Source organism: Pan troglodytes, chromosome 3 (assembly GCF_028858775.2).
Source record: "Pan troglodytes isolate AG18354 chromosome 3, NHGRI_mPanTro3-v2.0_pri, whole genome shotgun sequence".
Taxonomy (NCBI): domain Eukaryota; kingdom Metazoa; phylum Chordata; class Mammalia; order Primates; family Hominidae; genus Pan; species Pan troglodytes.
In genome coordinates this window covers 80,360,149-80,373,446 of record NC_072401.2, presented here as the reverse complement: position 1 = coordinate 80,373,446, position 13,298 = coordinate 80,360,149, and positions in this window count along the sequence as shown.

The following is a 13,298-nucleotide window of genomic DNA, read 5'->3' as shown; positions in this document are numbered from 1 at the left end:
CCTTTCTTTTCACAGAGCAGTTTGGAAAAACTCTGTTTGTAAGGTCTGCAAGTGGATATTTGGACCTGTTTGAGGCCTTCGTTGGAAACGGGATTTCTTCATATAATGCTAGACAGAAGAATTCTCAGTAACTTCTTTGTGTTGTGTGTATTCAACTCACAGTGTTGAACCTTCCTTTAGACACAGCAGTTTTGAAAGACTCTTTTTGTGTAATTTGCTTGTGGAGATTTCAAGCGATTTGAGGCCGTTCATAGAAAAGGAGATATCTTCCAATAAAAACTAGACAGAATCATTCTCAGAAACTAATTTCTTATGTGTGCGTTCAACTCACAGAGTTTAACCTTTCTTTTCATAGAGCAGTTTGGAAACACTCAGTTTGTAAAGTCTGCAAGTGGATATTTGGACCTCTTTGAGGCCTTCGTTGGAAACGGGATTTCTTCATAGAATGCTAGACAGAAGAATTCTCAGTAACACTTTTGGGTTGTGTGTATTGAACTCACAGAGTTGAACTTTCTTTAGACAGAGCAGATTTGAAACTCTCTTTTTGTGGATTTTGCAAGTGGAGATTTCAAGCGCTTCGAGGTCAATGGTAGAAAAGGAAATATCTTCGTACAAAAACAAGACAGAATCATTCTGTGAAACTGCTTTGTGGTGTGTGCATTCAGCTCACAGATTTTAACCTTTCTTTTCATAGAGCAGTTTGAAAACACTCTGTTTCTAACGTCTGCAAGTGGATATTTGGATCTCTTTGAGGCCTTCCTTGGAAACGGGATTTTTTCATATAATGCTAGACAGAAGAATTCTCAGTAACTTCTTTCTGTTCTGTTTATTCAACTCTCAGAGTTGAACCATCTTTTAGACAGAGCCGATTTGAAACACTCTTTTTCTGGAATTTGCGTGTGGAGATTTCAAGCGAAATGAGGCCAATGGTAGAAAAGGAAATATCTTCGTATAAAAAGAAGACAGAATGATTCTGAGAAACCACATTGTGATGTGTGCATTCACCTCACGGAGTTTAACCTTACTCTTCATAGAGCAGTTTGGAAACACTCTGTTTGTAAAGTCTGCAAGTGGATATTTCGACCTCTTTGAGGCCTTCGTTGGAAACGGGATTTCTTCATAGAATGCTAGACATAAGAATTCTCAGTAACTTCTTTGTGTTGTGTGTATTCAACTCACAGTGTTTAACCTTCCTTTAGACACAGCAGTTTTGAAAGACTCTTTTTGTGTAATTTGCTTGTGGAGATTTCAAGCGATTTGAGGCCGTTCATAGAAAAGGAAATATCTTCCAATAAAAACTAGACAGAATCATTCTCAGAAACTAATTTCTTATGTGTGCGTTCGACTCACAGAGTTTAACCTTTCTTTTCACAGAGCAGTTTGGAAAAACTCTGTTTGTAAGGTCTGCAAGTGGATATTTGGACCTGTTTGAGGCCTTCGTTGGAAACGGGATTTCTTCATATAATGCTAGACAGAAGAATTCTCAGTAACTTCTTTGTGTTGTGTGTATTCAACTCACAGTGTTGAACCTTCCTTTAGACACAGCAGTTTTGAAAGAGTCTTTTTGTGTAATTTGCTTATGGAGATTTCAAGCGATTTGAGGCCGTTCATAGAAAAGGAAATATCTTCCAATAAAAACTAGAGAGAATCATTCTCAGAAACTAATTTCTTATGTGTGCGTTCATCTCACAGAGTTTAACCTTTCTCTTCATAGAGCAGTTTGGAAACACTCTGTTTGTAAAGTCTGCAAGTGGATATTTGGACCTCTTTGAGGCCTTCGTTGGAAACAGGGTTTCTTCATAAAATGCTAGACAGAAGAATTCTCAGTAACTTCTTTGTGTTGTGTGCATTCATCTCACAGTGTTGAACCTTCCTTTAGACACAGCAGTTTTGAAAGACTCTTTTTGTGTAATTTGCTTGTGGAGATTTCAAGCGATTTGAGGCCGTTCATAGAAAAGGAGATATCTTCCAATAAAAACTAGACAGAATCATTCTCAGAAACTAATTTCTTATGTGTGCGTTCAACTCACAGAGTTTAACCTTTCTTTTCATAGAGCAGTTTGGAAACACTCAGTTTGTAAAGTCTGCAAGTGGATATTTGGACCTCTTTGAGGCCTTCGTTGGAAACGGGATTTCTTCATAGAATGCTAGACAGAAGAATTCTCAGTAACACTTTTGGGTTGTGTGTATTCAACTCACAGAGTTGAACTTTCTTTAGACAGAGCAGATTTGAAACTCTCTTTTTGTGGATTTTGCAAGTGGAGATTTCAAGCGCTTCGAGGTCAATGGTAGAAAAGGAAATATCTTCGTACAAAAACAAGACAGAATCATTCTGTGAAACTGCTTTGTGGTGTGTGCATTCAGCTCACAGATTTTAACCTTTCTTTTCATAGAGCAGTTTGAAAACACTCTGTTTCTAACGTCTGCAAGTGGATATTTGGATCTCTTTGAGAACTTCCTTGGAAACGGGATATTTTCATATAATGCTAGACAGAAGAATTCTCAGTAACTTCTTTCTGTTCTGTTTATTCAACTCACAGAGTTGAACCATCTTTTAGACAGAGCCGATTTGAAACACTCTTTTTCTGGAATTTGCGTGTGGAGATTTCAAGCGAAATGAGGCCAATGGTAGAAAAGGAAATATCTTCGTATAAAAAGAAGACAGAATGATTCTGAGAAACCACATTGTGATGTGTGCATTCACCTCACGGAGTTTAACCTTACTCTTCATAGAGCAGTTTGGAAACACTCTGTTTGTAAAGTCTGCAAGTGGATATTTGGACCTCTTTGAGGCCTTCGTTGGAAACGGGATTTCTTCATAGAATGCTAGACATAAGAATTCTCAGTTACTTCTTTGTGTTGTGTGTATTCAACTCACAGTGTTTAACCTTCCTTTAGACACAGCAGTTTTGAAAGACTCTTTTTGTGTAATTTGCTTGTGGAGATTTCAAGCGATTTTAGTCCGTTCATAGAAAAGGAAATATCTTCCAATAAAAACTAGACAGAATCATTCTCAGAAACTAATTTCTTATGTGTGCGTTCAACTCACAGAGTTTAACCTTTCTTTTCACAGAGCAGTTTGGAAAAACTCTGTTTGTAAGGTCTGCAAGTGGATATTTGGACCTGTTTGAGGCCTTCGTTGGAAACGGGATTTCTTCATATAATGCTAGACAGAAGAATTCTCAGTAACTTCTTTGTGTTGTGTGTATTCAACTCACAGTGTTGAACCTTCCTTTAGACACAGCAGTTTTGAAAGACTCTTTTTGTGTAATTTGCTTGTGGAGATTTCAAGCGATTTGAGGCCGTTCATAGAAAAGGAAATATCTTCCAATAAAAACTAGACAGAATCCTTCTCAGAAACTAATTTCTTATGTGTGCGTTCAACTCACAGAGTTTAACCTTTCTTTTCATAGAGCGGTTTGGAAACACTCAGTTTGTAAAGTCTGCAAGTGGATATTTGGACCTCTTTGAGGCCTTCGTTGGAAACGGGATTTCTTCACAGAATGCTAGACAGAAGAATTCTCAGTAACACTTTTGGGTTGTGTGTATTCAACTCACAGAGTTGAACTTTCTTTAGACAGAGCAGATTTGAAACTCTCTTTCTGTGGATTTTGCAAGTGGAGATTTCAAGCGCTTCGAGGTCAATGGTAGAAAAGGAAATATCTTCGTACAAAAACAAGACAGAATCATTCTGAGAAACTGCTTTGTGATGTGTGCATTCAGCTCACAGAGTTTAACCTTTCTTTTCATAGAGCAGTTTGGAAACACTCTGTTTCCAACGTCTGCAAGTGGATATTTGGACCTCTTTGAGGCATTCGTTGGAAACGGGATTTTTTCATATAATGCTAGACAGAAGAATTCTAAGTAACTTCTTTGTGTTCTGTTTATTCAACTCACAGAGTTGAACCATCTTTTAGACAGAGCCGATTTGAAACACTCTTTTTCTGGAATTTGCGTGTGGAGATTTCAAGCGAAATGAGGCCAATGGTAGAAAAGGAAATATCTTCGTATAAAAAGAAGACAGAATGATTCTGAGAAACCACATTGTGATGTGTGCATTCACCTCACGGAGTTTAACCTTACTCTTCATAGAGCAGTTTGGAAACACTCTGTTTGTAAAGTCTGCAAGTGGATATTTGGACCTCTTTGAGGCCTTCGTTGGAAACGGGATTTCTTCATAGAATGCTAGACATAAGAATTCTCAGTTACTTCTTTGTGTTGTGTGTATTCAACTCACAGTGTTTAACCTTCCTTTAGACAGAGCAGTTTTGAAAGACTCTTTTTGTGTAATTTGCTTGTGGAGATTTCAAGCGATTTTAGTCCGTTCATAGAAAAGGAAATATCTTCAAATAAAAACTAGACAGAATCATTCTCAGAAACTAATTTCTTATGTGTGCGTTCAACTCACAGAGTTTAACCTTTCTTTTCACAGAGCAGTTGGAAACACTCTGTTTGTAAGGTCTGCAAGTGGATATTTGGACCTGTTTGAGGCCTTCGTTGGAAACGGGATTACTTCATATAATGCTAGACAGAAGAATTCTCAGTAACTTCTTTGTGTTGTGTGTATTCAACTCACCGTGTTGAACCTTCCTTTAGACACAGCAGTTTTGAAAGACTCTTTTTGTGTAATTTGCTTGTGGAGATTTCAAGCGATTTGAGGCCGTTCATAGAAAAGGAGATATCTTCCAATAAAAACTAGACAGAATCATTCTCAGAAACTAATTTCTTATGTGTGCGTTCAACTCACAGAGTTTAACCTTTCTTTTCATAGAGCAGTTTGGAAACACTCAGTTTGTAAAGTCTGCAAGTGGATATTTGGACCTCTTTGAGGCCTTCGTTGGAAACGGGATTTCTTCATAGAATGCTAGACAGAAGAATTCTCAGTAACACTTTTGGGTTGTGTGTATTCAACTCACAGAGTTGAACTTTCTTTAGACAGAGCAGATTTGAAACTCTCTTTTTGTGGATTTTGCAAGTGGAGATTTCAAGCGCTTCGAGGTCAATGGTAGAAAAGGAAATATCTTCGTACAAAAACAAGACAGAATCATTCTGTGAAACTGCTTTGTGGTGTGTGCATTCAGCTCACAGATTTTAACCTTTCTTTTCATAGAGCAGTTTGAAAACACTCTGTTTCTAACGTCTGCAAGTGGATATTTGGATCTCTTTGAGAACTTCCTTGGAAACGGGATATTTTCATATAATGCTAGACAGAAGAATTCTCAGTAACTTCTTTCTGTTCTGTTTATTCAACTCACAGAGTTGAACCATCTTTTAGACAGAGCCGATTTGAAACACTCTTTTTCTGGAATTTGCGTGTGGAGATTTCAAGCGAAATGAGGCCAATGGTAGAAAAGGAAATATCTTCGTATAAAAAGAAGACAGAATGATTCTGAGAAACCACATTGTGATGTGTGCATTCACCTCACGGAGTTTAACCTTACTCTTCATAGAGCAGTTTGGAAACACTCTGTTTGTAAAGTCTGCAAGTGGATATTTGGACCTCTTTGAGGCCTTCGTTGGAAACGGGATTTCTTCATAGAATGCTAGACATAAGAATTCTCAGTTACTTCTTTGTGTTGTGTGTATTCAACTCACAGTGTTTAACCTTCCTTTAGACACAGCAGTTTTGAAAGACTCTTTTTGTGTAATTTGCTTGTGGAGATTTCAAGCGATTTTAGTCCGTTCATAGAAAAGGAAATATCTTCCAATAAAAACTAGACAGAATCATTCTCAGAAACTAATTTCTTATGTGTGCGTTCAACTCACAGAGTTTAACCTTTCTTTTCACAGAGCAGTTTGGAAAAACTCTGTTTGTAAGGTCTGCAAGTGGATATTTGGACCTGTTTGAGGCCTTCGTTGGAAACGGGATTTCTTCATATAATGCTAGACAGAAGAATTCTCCGTAACTTCTTTGTGTTGTGTGTATTCAACTCACAGTGTTGAACCTTCCTTTAGACACAGCAGTTTTGAAAGACTCTTTTTGTGTAATTTGCTTGTGGAGATTTCAAGCGATTTGAGGCCGTTCATAGAAAAGGAAATATCTTCCAATAAAAACTAGACAGAATCCTTCTCAGAAACTAATTTCTTATGTGTGCGTTCAACTCACAGAGTTTAACCTTTCTTTTCATAGAGCGGTTTGGAAACACTCAGTTTGTAAAGTCTGCAAGTGGATATTTGGACCTCTTTGAGGCCTTCGTTGGAAACGGGATTTCTTCATAGAATGCTAGACAGAAGAATTCTCAGTAACACTTTTGGGTTGTGTGTATTCAACTCACAGAGTTGAACTTTCTTTAGACAGAGCAGATTTGAAACTCTCTTTCTGTGGATTTTGCAAGTGGAGATTTCAAGCGCTTCGAGGTCAATGGTAGAAAAGGAAATATCTTCGTACAAAAACAAGACAGAATCATTCTGAGAAACTGCTTTGTGATGTGTGCATTCAGCTCACAGAGTTTAACCTTTCTTTTCATAGAGCAGTTTGGAAACACTCTGTTTCCAACGTCTGCAAGTGGATATTTGGACCTCTTTGAGGCATTCGTTGGAAACGGGATTTTTTCATATAATGCTAGACAGAAGAATTCTAAGTAACTTCTTTGTGTTCTGTTTATTCAACTCACAGAGTTGAACCATCTTTTAGACAGAGCCGATTTGAAACACTCTTTTTCTGGAATTTGCGTGTGGAGATTTCAAGCGAAATGAGGCCAATGGTAGAAAAGGAAATATCTTCGTATAAAAAGAAGACAGAATGATTCTGAGAAACCACATTGTGATGTGTGCATTCACCTCACGGAGTTTAACCTTACTCTTCATAGAGCAGTTTGGAAACACTCTGTTTGTAAAGTCTGCAAGTGGATATTTGGACCTCTTTGAGGCCTTCGTTGGAAACGGGATTTCTTCATAGAATGCTAGACATAAGAATTCTCAGTTACTTCTTTGTGTTGTGTGTATTCAACTCACAGTGTTTAACCTTCCTTTAGACACAGCAGTTTTGAAAGACTCTTTTTGTGTAATTTGCTTGTGGAGATTTCAAGCGATTTTAGTCCGTTCATAGAAAAGGAAATATCTTCAAATAAAAACTAGACAGAATCATTCTCAGAAACTAATTTCTTATGTGTGCGTTCAACTCACAGAGTTTAACCTTTCTTTTCACAGAGCAGTTGGAAACACTCTGTTTGTAAGGTCTGCAAGTGGATATTTGGACCTGTTTGAGGCCTTCGTTGGAAACGGGATTACTTCATATAATGCTAGACAGAAGAATTCTCAGTAACTTCTTTGTGTTGTGTGTATTCAACTCACCGTGTTGAACCTTCCTTTAGACACAGCAGTTTTGAAAGACTCTTTTTGTGTAATTTGCTTGTGGAGATTTCAAGCGATTTGAGGCCGTTCATAGAAAAGGAAATATCTTCCAATAAAAACTAGAGAGAATCATTCTCAGAAACTAATTTCTTATGTGTGCGTTCATCTCACAGAGTTTAACCTTTCTCTTCATAGAGCAGTTTGGAAACACTCTGTTTGTAAAGTCTGCAAGTGGATATTTGGACCTCTTTGAGGCCTTCGTTGGAAACAGGGTTTCTTCATAAAATGCTAGACAGAAGAATTCTCAGTAACTTCTTTGTGTTGTGTGCATTCATCTCACAGTGTTGAACCTTCCTTTAGACACAGCAGTTTTGAAAGACTCTTTTTGTGTAATTTGCTTGTGGAGATTTCAAGCGATTTGAGGCCGTTCATAGAAAAGGAGATATCTTCCAATAAAAACTAGACAGAATCATTCTCAGAAACTAATTTCTTATGTGTGCGTTGAACTCACAGAGTTTAACCTTTCTTTTCATAGAGCAGTTTGGAAACACTCAGTTTGTAAAGTCTGCAAGTGGATATTTGGACCTCTTTGAGGCCTTCGTTGGAAACGGGATTTCTTCATAGAATGCTAGACAGAAGAATTCTCAGTAACACTTTTGGGTTGTGTGTATTCAACTCACAGAGTTGAACTTTCTTTAGACAGAGCAGATTTGAAACTCTCTTTTTGTGGATTTTGCAAGTGGAGATTTCAAGCGCTTCGAGGTCAATGGTAGAAAAGGAAATATCTTCGTACAAAAACAAGACAGAATCATTCTGTGAAACTGCTTTGTGGTGTGTGCATTCAGCTCACAGATTTTAACCTTTCTTTTCCTAGAGCAGTTTGGAAACACTCTGTTTCTAACGTCTGCAAGTGGATATTTGGATCTCTTTGAGAACTTCCTTGGAAACGGGATATTTTCATATAATGCTAGACAGAAGAATTCTCAGTAACTTCTTTCTGTTCTGTTTATTCAACTCACAGAGTTGAACCATCTTTTAGACAGAGCCGATTTGAAACACTCTTTTTCTGGAATTTGCGTGTGGAGATTTCAAGCGAAATGAGGCCAATGGTAGAAAAGGAAATATCTTCGTATAAAAAGAAGACAGAATGATTCTGAGAAACCACATTGTGATGTGTGCATTCACCTCACGGAGTTTAACCTTACTCTTCATAGAGCAGTTTGGAAACACTCTGTTTGTAAAGTCTGCAAGTGGATATTTGGACCTCTTTGAGGCCTTCGTTGGAAACGGGATTTCTTCATAGAATGCTAGACATAAGAATTCTCAGTTACTTCTTTGTGTTGTGTGTATTCAACTCACAGTGTTTAACCTTCCTTTAGACACAGCAGTTTTGAAAGACTCTTTTTGTGTAATTTGCTTGTGGAGATTTCAAGCGATTTTAGTCCGTTCATAGAAAAGGAAATATCTTCCAATAAAAACTAGACAGAATCATTCTCAGAAACTAATTTCTTATGTGTGCGTTCAACTCACAGAGTTTAACCTTTCTTTTCACAGAGCAGTTTGGAAAAACTCTGTTTGTAAGGTCTGCAAGTGGATATTTGGACCTGTTTGAGGCCTTCGTTGGAAACGGGATTTCTTCATATAATGCTAGACAGAAGAATTCTCAGTAACTTCTTTGTGTTGTGTGTATTCAACTCACAGTGTTGAACCTTCCTTTAGACACAGCAGTTTTGAAAGACTCTTTTTGTGTAATTTGCTTGTGGAGATTTCAAGCGATTTGAGGCCGTTCATAGAAAAGGAAATATCTTCCAATAAAAACTAGACAGAATCCTTCTCAGAAACTAATTTCTTATGTGTGCGTTCAACTCACAGAGTTTAACCTTTCTTTTCATAGAGCGGTTTGGAAACACTCAGTTTGTAAAGTCTGCAAGTGGATATTTGGACCTCTTTGAGGCCTTCGTTGGAAACGGGATTTCTTCATAGAATGCTAGACAGAAGAATTCTCAGTAACACTTTTGGGTTGTGTGTATTCAACTCACAGAGTTGAACTTTCTTTAGACAGAGCAGATTTGAAACTCTCTTTCTGTGGATTTTGCAAGTGGAGATTTCAAGCGCTTCGAGGTCAATGGTAGAAAAGGAAATATCTTCGTACAAAAACAAGACAGAATCATTCTGAGAAACTGCTTTGTGATGTGTGCATTCAGCTCACAGAGTTTAACCTTTCTTTTCATAGAGCAGTTTGGAAACACTCTGTTTCCAACGTCTGCAAGTGGATATTTGGACCTCTTTGAGGCATTCGTTGGAAACGGGATTTTTTCATATAATGCTAGACAGAAGAATTCTAAGTAACTTCTTTGTGTTCTGTTTATTCAACTCACAGAGTTGAACCATCTTTTAGACAGAGCCGATTTGAAACACTCTTTTTCTGGAATTTGCGTGTGGAGATTTCAAGCGAAATGAGGCCAATGGTAGAAAAGGAAATATCTTCGTATAAAAAGAAGACAGAATGATTCTGAGAAACCACATTGTGATGTGTGCATTCACCTCACGGAGTTTAACCTTACTCTTCATAGAGCAGTTTGGAAACACTCTGTTTGTAAAGTCTGCAAGTGGATATTTGGACCTCTTTGAGGCCTTCGTTGGAAACGGGATTTCTTCATAGAATGCTAGACATAAGAATTCTCAGTTACTTCTTTGTGTTGTGTGTATTCAACTCACAGTGTTTAACCTTCCTTTAGACACAGCAGTTTTGAAAGACTCTTTTTGTGTAATTTGCTTGTGGAGATTTCAAGCGATTTTAGTCCGTTCATAGAAAAGGAAATATCTTCAAATAAAAACTAGACAGAATCATTCTCAGAAACTAATTTCTTATGTGTGCGTTCAACTCACAGAGTTTAACCTTTCTTTTCACAGAGCAGTTGGAAACACTCTGTTTGTAAGGTCTGCAAGTGGATATTTGGACCTGTTTGAGGCCTTCGTTGGAAACGGGATTACTTCATATAATGCTAGACAGAAGAATTCTCAGTAACTTCTTTGTGTTGTGTGTATTCAACTCACAGTGTTGAACCTTCCTTTAGACACAGCAGTTTTGAAAGACTCTTTTTGTGTAATTTGCTTGTGGAGATTTCAAGCGATTTGAGGCCGTTCATAGAAAAGGAAATATCTTCCAATAAAAACTAGAGAGAATCATTCTCAGAAACTAATTTCTTATGTGTGCGTTCATCTCACAGAGTTTAACCTTTCTCTTCATAGAGCAGTTTGGAAACACTCTGTTTGTAAAGTCTGCAAGTGGATATTTGGACCTCTTTGAGGCCTTCGTTGGAAACAGGGTTTCTTCATAAAATGCTAGACAGAAGAATTCTCAGTAACTTCTTTGTGTTGTGTGCATTCATCTCACAGTGTTGAACCTTCCTTTAGACACAGCAGTTTTGAAAGACTCTTTTTGTGTAATTTGCTTGTGGAGATTTCAAGCGATTTGAGGCCGTTCATAGAAAAGGAGATATCTTCCAATAAAAACTAGACAGAATCATTCTCAGAAACTAATTTCTTATGTGTGCGTTCAACTCACAGAGTTTAACCTTTCTTTTCACAGAGCAGTTTGGAAAAACTCTGTTTGTAAGGTCTGCAAGTGGATATTTGGACCTGTTTGAGGCCTTCGTTGGAAACGGGATTTCTTCATATAATGCTAGACAGAAGAATTCTCAGTAACTTCTTTGTGTTGTGTGTATTCAACTCACAGTGTTGAACTTTCCTTTAGACACAGCAGTTGTGAAACACTCTTTTTGTGTAATTTGCTTGTGGAGATTTCAAGCGATTTGAGGCCGTTCATAGAAAAGGAAATATCTTCCAATAAAAACTAAACAGAATCATTCTCAGAAACTAATTTCTTATGTGTGCGTTCAACTCACAGAGTTTAACCTTTCTTTTCACAGAGCAGTTTGGAAACACTCTGTTTGTAAGGTCTGCAAGTGGATATTTGGACCTGTTTGAGGCCTTCGTTGGAAACGGGATTACTTCATATAATGCTAGACAGAAGAATTCTCAGTAACTTCTTTGTATTGTGTGTATTCAACTCACAGTGTTGAACCTTCCTTTAGACACAGCAGTTTTGAAAGACTCTTTTTGTGTAATTTGCTTGTGGAGATTTCAAGCGATTTGAGGCCGTTCATAGAAAAGGAGATATCTTCCAATAAAAACTAGACAGAATCATTCTCAGAAACTAATTTCTTATGTGTGCGTTCAACTCACAGAGTTTAACCTTTCTTTTCATAGAGCAGTTTGGAAACACTCAGTTTGTAAAGTCTGCAAGTGGATATTTGGACCTCTTTGAGGCCTTCGTTGGAAACGGGATTTCTTCATAGAATGCTAGACAGAAGAATTCTCAGTAACACTTTTGGGTTGTGTGTATTCAACTCACAGAGTTGAACTTTCTTTAGACAGAGCAGATTTGAAACTCTCTTTTTGTGGATTTTGCAAGTGGAGATTTCAAGCGCTTCGAGGTCAATGGTAGAAAAGGAAATATCTTCGTACAAAAACAAGACAGAATCATTCTGTGAAACTGCTTTGTGGTGTGTGCATTCAGCTCACAGATTTTAACCTTTCTTTTCATAGAGCAGTTTGAAAACACTCTGTTTCTAACGTCTGCAAGTGGATATTTGGATCTCTTTGAGAACTTCCTTGGAAACGGGATATTTTCATATAATGCTAGACAGAAGAATTCTCAGTAACTTCTTTCTGTTCTGTTTATTCAACTCACAGAGTTGAACCATCTTTTAGACAGAGCCGATTTGAAACACTCTTTTTCTGGAATTTGCGTGTGGAGATTTCAAGCGAAATGAGGCCAATGGTAGAAAAGGAAATATCTTCGTATAAAAAGAAGACAGAATGATTCTGAGAAACCACATTGTGATGTGTGCATTCACCTCACGGAGTTTAACCTTACTCTTCATAGAGCAGTTTGGAAACACTCTGTTTGTAAAGTCTGCAAGTGGATATTTGGACCTCTTTGAGGCCTTCGTTGGAAACGGGATTTCTTCATAGAATGCTAGACATAAGAATTCTCAGTTACTTCTTTGTGTTGTGTGTATTCAACTCACAGTGTTTAACCTTCCTTTAGACACAGCAGTTTTGAAAGACTCTTTTTGTGTAATTTGCTTGTGGAGATTTCAAGCGATTTTAGTCCGTTCATAGAAAAGGAAATATCTTCCAATAAAAACTAGACAGAATCATTCTCAGAAACTAATTTCTTATGTGTGCGTTCAACTCACAGAGTTTAACCTTTCTTTTCACAGAGCAGTTTGGAAAAACTCTGTTTGTAAGGTCTGCAAGTGGATATTTGGACCTGTTTGAGGCCTTCGTTGGAAACGGGATTTCTTCATATAATGCTAGACAGAAGAATTCTCAGTAACTTCTTTGTGTTGTGTGTATTCAACTCACAGTGTTGAACCTTCCTTTAGACACAGCAGTTTTGAAAGACTCTTTTTGTGTAATTTGCTTGTGGAGATTTCAAGCGATTTGAGGCCGTTCATAGAAAAGGAAATATCTTCCAATAAAAACTAGACAGAATCCTTCTCAGAAACTAATTTCTTATGTGTGCGTTCAACTCACAGAGTTTAACCTTTCTTTTCATAGAGCAGTTTGGAAACACTCAGTTTGTAAAGTCTGCAAGTGGATATTTGGACCTCTTTGAGGCCTTCGTTGGAAACGGGATTTCTTCATAGAATGCTAGACAGAAGAATTCTCAGTAACACTTTTGGGTTGTGTGTATTCAACTCACAGAGTTGAACTTTCTTTAGACAGAGCAGATTTGAAACTCTCTTTCTGTGGATTTTGCAAGTGGAGATTTCAAGCGCTTCGTGGTCAATGGTAGAAAAGGAAATATCTTCGTACAAAAACAAGACAGAATCATTCTGAGAAACTGCTTTGTGATGTGTGCATTCAGCTCACAGAGTTTAACCTTTCTTTTCATAGAGCAGTTTGGAAACACTCTGTTTCCATCGTCTGCA